Source organism: Nilaparvata lugens, chromosome 6, assembly GCF_014356525.2.
Source record: "Nilaparvata lugens isolate BPH chromosome 6, ASM1435652v1, whole genome shotgun sequence".
Lineage (NCBI taxonomy): Eukaryota > Metazoa > Arthropoda > Insecta > Hemiptera > Delphacidae > Nilaparvata > Nilaparvata lugens.
Window position 1 is genome coordinate 43,572,686 of NC_052509.1, and position 6,563 is coordinate 43,579,248.

Sequence of the window (6,563 nt, forward strand, 5' to 3'; positions counted from 1 at the left end):
ATAGATGTAACTAGATAGATAGATTGAATAGCATTCACTGCTCACCTAAATCAGGGGGATCTGGGACTTGTCAAAAAATCTAAATGGTCGAACAAAAAATACACAACCCACAGTAACAAATACACAACAAACAGGGAAAGAAAACATTATACCATTCATGTGAAGTAATGTTGAATATACTATTCCTTTGAGTAAAAAGCACTTTTAGAGAAATCTATCTTTAAAACTTTCGATGAGATCTGAAGTTGCGCTCATTCATACTCTTCATGAAATCAGGTAAAATATTATATAATTGGATGCCAGAGCTTCTGTTGCATATTTTTCCATTTTCATCGAAAAAACACACTGGCGTCTGCCGAACGTAACTTTATCACAATGCAGCACCTTGCATTTTCCTTTGATGTCTCTCAATAGAATTTGTTGAACTATTCAGTTGGAAAAATAACTAGTAGTTCTGTGAACAGTAGACCTCGCGCAGTTAAAAACCACAGCCTCCATCAGGGTGAATTATGTGCTGTTATGACGTGACGTATCGGCGAAATATCGATGTCTAAGCCACTAATGGCTGTTTGAAATGTATCGTCAATAATTATTGATATTAAGTATAATTATTATAATTAGAATGATAATAATTTGTTGTAAAAAACTTCTATCATACCGAGTTGAAATACCTACTTACCGAGTTGAAAGCAGAGAAAAGTCGAGAGAAAATAACAAGCTAACTACTTTAAGTTATCAATATTGAATGCCTCATCGCTTGCAATAGTTCACACGACAGCTGATTTTTACCAAATAACATTGGGATATTAATTGCATGCGTCATTTCATGCAATTAATAGTCCACTCGACAGCTGATTTATGATGAATAGTTCTATAGTCTGATTTTTACGGTAATACTGGCGTTTGAAAGAGACTCTTTTTCCTTTTGTTTTATCCTTGAAATGCAAAATTTCAAAAAACCTTGTATATATATAAACGTTGACGCGCAATTTAAAGAGTAACATACCTGTTAAATTTCATTGAAATCTAATGCCGTGTTTCGCCGTAAATGCGGAACATAAAAATATTTGGACATAAAGAGAAATGCAAAACCGTCGACTTAAATCTTAGACCTCACTTCGCTCGGTCAATGAAACTTTGGATATCTGAGTTCTTTTTAAATTACTATTCTATTCTACTTGATCTACTGAGCCAGTACCATTTTGATTTTTTTTTCATAGTACATGGCACTATTGAAATTAACTGTTCTATTGATTTATTCTAACTTTGTCTACAGAATTGTGAAACTGCATATATGAGGAGTAAAAATTATGTTTAATTTGTTTCTTATCCACGTCTGCATCTATTTTCAGTTTGAAGAACTGGATATCAATCTTGATTATTCAAATTTCTTATTGTTCAACATACACACACATTATTTACATACATATAAAAACAAGATGATACACAATTTTTTTATAACAATAATGCTCAAGGTAAAAACCTGTGAGGGGAGAAAAATCTGAATTTTCACATGAAAACGTCACTCGAGAATAATTATATCACCCGGCCTCACAACAGAGAGTTTTAGAGTCCTTGACTTAGAATAGTTATTCTCACAGTTGTACAGTCAGTGTGAGTGAGATTTTCTGCACACATCATGCGTGAATACGCCGGATGGATCGACTCGTATAATTTGAGGATGGTGATAATGATGAGGAAACATGATTCTGTTAAAAGGAATAGTCTCCATCTCCATTATATTCTTATATAGGATTTGCTTGTGATCATGTTTCTATAATTTTATCAATTCGAAGATCAGCCTTCAAAAATTAGGTCAACTTATACATTTCAACTCACGTTGCTACACGTTTCAACTTAGCAAAAGGACAGAGGGGATTAGTATTATCATCTCTAGAGCCCTGGAAATATCTCTGTTATTGTTCTTGGTACCTTATACAAAAGGGACTCCATAATACAAGAACAAATCAGTCCTTGCCGGACAAAGCTAGAGGAAGAAGAAGAAGAAGAAGAAGAGAAGAAGAAGAAGAAGAAGAAGAAGAAGAAGAAGAAGAAGAAGAAGAAGAAGAGAAGAAGAAGAAGAAGAAGAAGAAGAAGAAGAAGAAGAAGAAGAAGAAGAAGAAGAGGAAGAAGAGAAGAAAGAAGAAGAAGGAGAAGAAGAAGAAGAAGAAGAAGAAAGAAGAAGAAGAAGAGAAGAAGAAGAAGAAGAAGAAGAAGAAGAAGAAAAGAAAAGAAACGAAGAAGAAGAAGAAAGAAGAAGAAGAAGAAGAAGAAGAAGACGAAGAAGAAGAAGAAGAAGAAGAAGAAGAAGAAGAAGAAGAAGAAGAAGAAGAAGAAGAAGAAGAAGAAGAACGAGAAAAGAAGAAGAGAAGAGAAGAGAAGAAGAAGAAGAGAAGAAAGAGAAGAAGAAGAAGAAGAGAAGAGAAGAAGAAGAAGAAGAAGAAGAAGAAGAGAAGAAGAAGAAGAAGAAGAAGAAGAGAGAGAAGAAGAAGAAGAAGAAGAAGAAGAAGAAGAAGAAGAAGAAGAAGAAGAAGAAGAAGAAGAAGAAGAAGAAGCAGAAGAAGAAGAAGAAGAAGAAGAAGAAGAAGAAGAAGAAGAAGAAGAAATAGAAGAACAAGAAGAAGAAGAAGAAGAAGAAGAAGAAGAAGAAGAAGAAGAAAATAAGAAGAATAGAAGAGAGAAAAGAAGAACATGATGAGAAGAAGAAGATAATAGAAAAAGGAACAGAAGATAAGGAAGAGAGGAAGAAGATGACAATATAGGAAGAAAAAATATAGATAGGAGAACATTATAACCGTTGAGTACACTATTTATCTATAACCACTCTTTTGACGAATTGAAAACTTATAATTACTGGTGGTACTCCCATACAGTAACAGTCAGGGGGGTATTCAAATACCGTTGGATAACATCTTTCCAATATTGTTACATTCATCTAGAAGTATATAATCTGTTTTTTCTTACATTGATATCACTTATGTATAAGTTACTGCAGAATCAAAATTATTTTATATTGACTGAACAATTAAAAGTCACATTGAAATAGTTATTTTGGAGTTTGGTAGAAATAATACATTTACATGGAACTCAATTTATTCATTGAAGGCAATCTACATAATTCTAATAGGTTCTGATAACACATAGTGATAAAATAGGTGTTCAATTTATTAATGAAGCCTAACAACTTGAAATATATTTCAAATTATTTAAGATTAAATTGATTCTACCTCGGTGCAAGTCAGCTTCACATTTGTACATGTATCATGTATCGAATTATTAAATATTTGATGATTTTGGTAAAACAACATTTTAATCCTTGACTAATTGTTCTATGAACAGTAGACCTCGCGCAGTTATAAAACACAGCCTCGTCTCATACTGTCCATAAGAGTAAATCCTGTTTGTATGTTGTGTCGGCAAGATGTCGGTGTGAAAACGGCTAATGGCTGTTGGGGTTAGTGTATCAAAAATATGCTAACATCAAAATCTAATCTCCTTCAACTTACTGGCAACAGGTCAGACCGAGTTGAAAGCAGAAAAGGTCGAGAAAAATACTATGTTTTCTTTCCGTTATTAATTGCATGCGTCATTGCATGCAATGAATAGTCAACACGACAGCTGATTTTTTACTAAGTTACATTGATATATTATTGCATGCGTTATTGCATGCAATTAAAAATCCACTCAACAGCTGAATTATTATGGATGATTCTATTCTGATTTTTACTGTAATATTGGCGTTCGAAGGAGACTTGTATTATCCTTAAAATGCAAAATTTTCAAAAAACCTTGTATATACGTCGAGGCACAATTTAAAAAGAATATACCTGTCAAATTTCATGGTAATCTATTGCTGCGTTTCGCCGTAATTGCGGAACATATAAACATAAGAGAAATGCAAAGCCGTCGACTTGAATCTTAGAACTCATTTCGCTCGGTCAATAAATCGAAATTTAAAGAAACCACAAATATCCTGGATGAAAAGGGGAATCAATTGTTATGTATAGATTTGAATCTGAATGTCTAGGATCCACTTAACAGTCTACTAAATTCATCATTTTTTCTCCACAGGAGAAACGTTTAAAGCTGGCTTCAAATGATGTCACCACATTATTAACATATGTAAATTATATATTTATATATGTATGTCACGTGGATTGAAGGAGCGTTGTTTGTGACGTTGTTTGTTGATTGAAGGAAGATTCTATCTTACTATTTAAATAAATCATAATGTAATTTACTTATCCACTTCGAGATTTACATAGTGATAATAAGTAGGAAATGAAATGTATAGCAAACACTTCAGTTGCTATGTAGGCTACTGTATTGTATTCTGTAGTGTCTTATTTTTTACTAAAGTGATGAAGTATCAGAAAATACTATCATTCAGCATTGTTATGTATTATTTTCAATGTCATTTTTTTCTCTTTCTTTTCAATAATTTAAAATTTGTTATTGTTTTAAATAAGTAGATAACTTAACTATTGTTTGTTTTTAATCATATTATTTGTATTTATTTTTTTCGTATTGTTATATACTTGATAGAGAGTTGAGTGTAAGAGAGGGTCGACTGCGCCCTAACTTTGCTTTCTAAGAAAAATAAAGGCAGTCATTCTATTCTATTCATGTCACCATAATATATATGTATATGTATTAAAAAACAGACGCTTTCTAAGAAAAATAAAGGCAGTCATTCTATTCTATTCATGTCACCATAAATATATGTATATATATAAAAAACAGATGACATCCAATTTATTAGAGCAAATGGAATGCCTTCATCTTCATGTGTAGGCAACACACCACACCAACCTTGTTCCTGTGAGACTGACCTTGTCTCTGTGACACTACACTTGTTCGAAAGGGACTCTACCCCTCTTCTTTTTCCACTGACACTACTTGTTCCAGTGAAAACAGACCTTGTCTCTGTGAGACTCACCTTGTCTCTGTGAGACAACCCCTTGTCTCTGTGAGACTCAACTTGTCTCTGTGGGAACTTGTTCCTGTGAGACTGCCATTTATAAAACGACTTGTTCCTATGAAACTTGTCTCTGTGACACTAATATCGTTCAAAAACACTACTTGTCTCTGTGAGAACTTGTCTCTGTGATACGGACCCGCTTTCGGTTTCAATCGGTTCAGTTCGGCTCATTACCGAAAACGAATGAGGCTTCATACTGTCAGGTTTTAATTCCTACGGTTCTAATTAGGTATTTTCTTCTCAAACACTGCTGTTTTAGATTTTCACAGTTCATGCTGGTATATTTGAATATAACAGTTGGTGTTAAATTGTAAGATGTTATTTCTTGAACAACAAAATTTTAAAGTTAATTAAAAATTCTGAATTATTTGAATTGTTTCTTTTTGATTATGTTAATTTTGGAAGTTCAGAGAGATTATTTTTTAATTGAAAATTTGTTCCTTGTTTTGACACATGGTATAAAAAACTTCATCTCTTCTCTCCATTGATGCAATCATGTAATATTCATGGAAAAATAAAAATTCTCCTTAAGTTTTAATTTATATCTTTCATATTTTTCTATCATTGAGAAAAAATGTTTCTGTGAATTAACAGAAATGAATTGACCATAATATGGTCAATCATATTATGATTTTGACTTGGAAAATTTTGAAACAGATAATCACGATATCAGTTTAAAATAAAAACAAAAAAGGCAAGCGTGTTTAAAAGACTTTGTTTTTTCCTGTTTCCCTAGCAACGAATTCGAATTTAATGAAGCCTATAATTCGTGTCGAGGGGGCGTTCGGTGCTATGCGGTAGCTATTCGGTACCGAATTCAAACCGAATCATCGTTTACACTTATTGGAATTTGCTGAAAACGAACCGAACCGAAAGTGTGTGAAAGTAGCCTCTCGCTAGCAACGAATTGAAACCTATTGGGATAGGTTAGGTTTTTGCTTTGAAATTGCAATATGCTAGAAGGGGCTAGGGTGCAGTTAGAGTTATGTTTTTTTATGTTTCAAATGTGAAAGGATAGGTTAGGGAGTTAGGATTTTGCTTTGAAATCTAAATTATTAAATGTGAAGGGGTTAGGGGTTAGTGGTTAGGTTTTTTTGGATCATTTTCTTGCTTTGAAATTGCAATATGCTGGAAGGGATTAGAGGTTTTTCAAATAGTTATGTTTATTGATGTTTTAAATGTGAAAGGGGAGGTTGAGGGTTCGGTTTTTGTTTTGAAATGACAATATGCTGACTTAGTTATAGTTTTTTAAAATCAGTTAAATAACAACTGTTATATTTTATTGATTATATTTTTCAAAAGTACCCTTTCTTTTATTAAATAAAATGATAAAATATGATTATTATATTGAATTTAATGATAAATCATCATTGGATAATAATATCTTCATCAAATAGAATGACGATTGGCTCCAGTTACAGTGCTCGGTAACCATCATCACAAAGAACGTTACATTCAAAGATCTGACTGAATGGAACGGGAAAAACCCCGTATGCATGCGCGATACGGTGCTGTCTGAGACAGGAAGTGGTTTGTGTAAAATTAATTTAGGCCTGCCACCAACGAGCTATTATAGTAAACT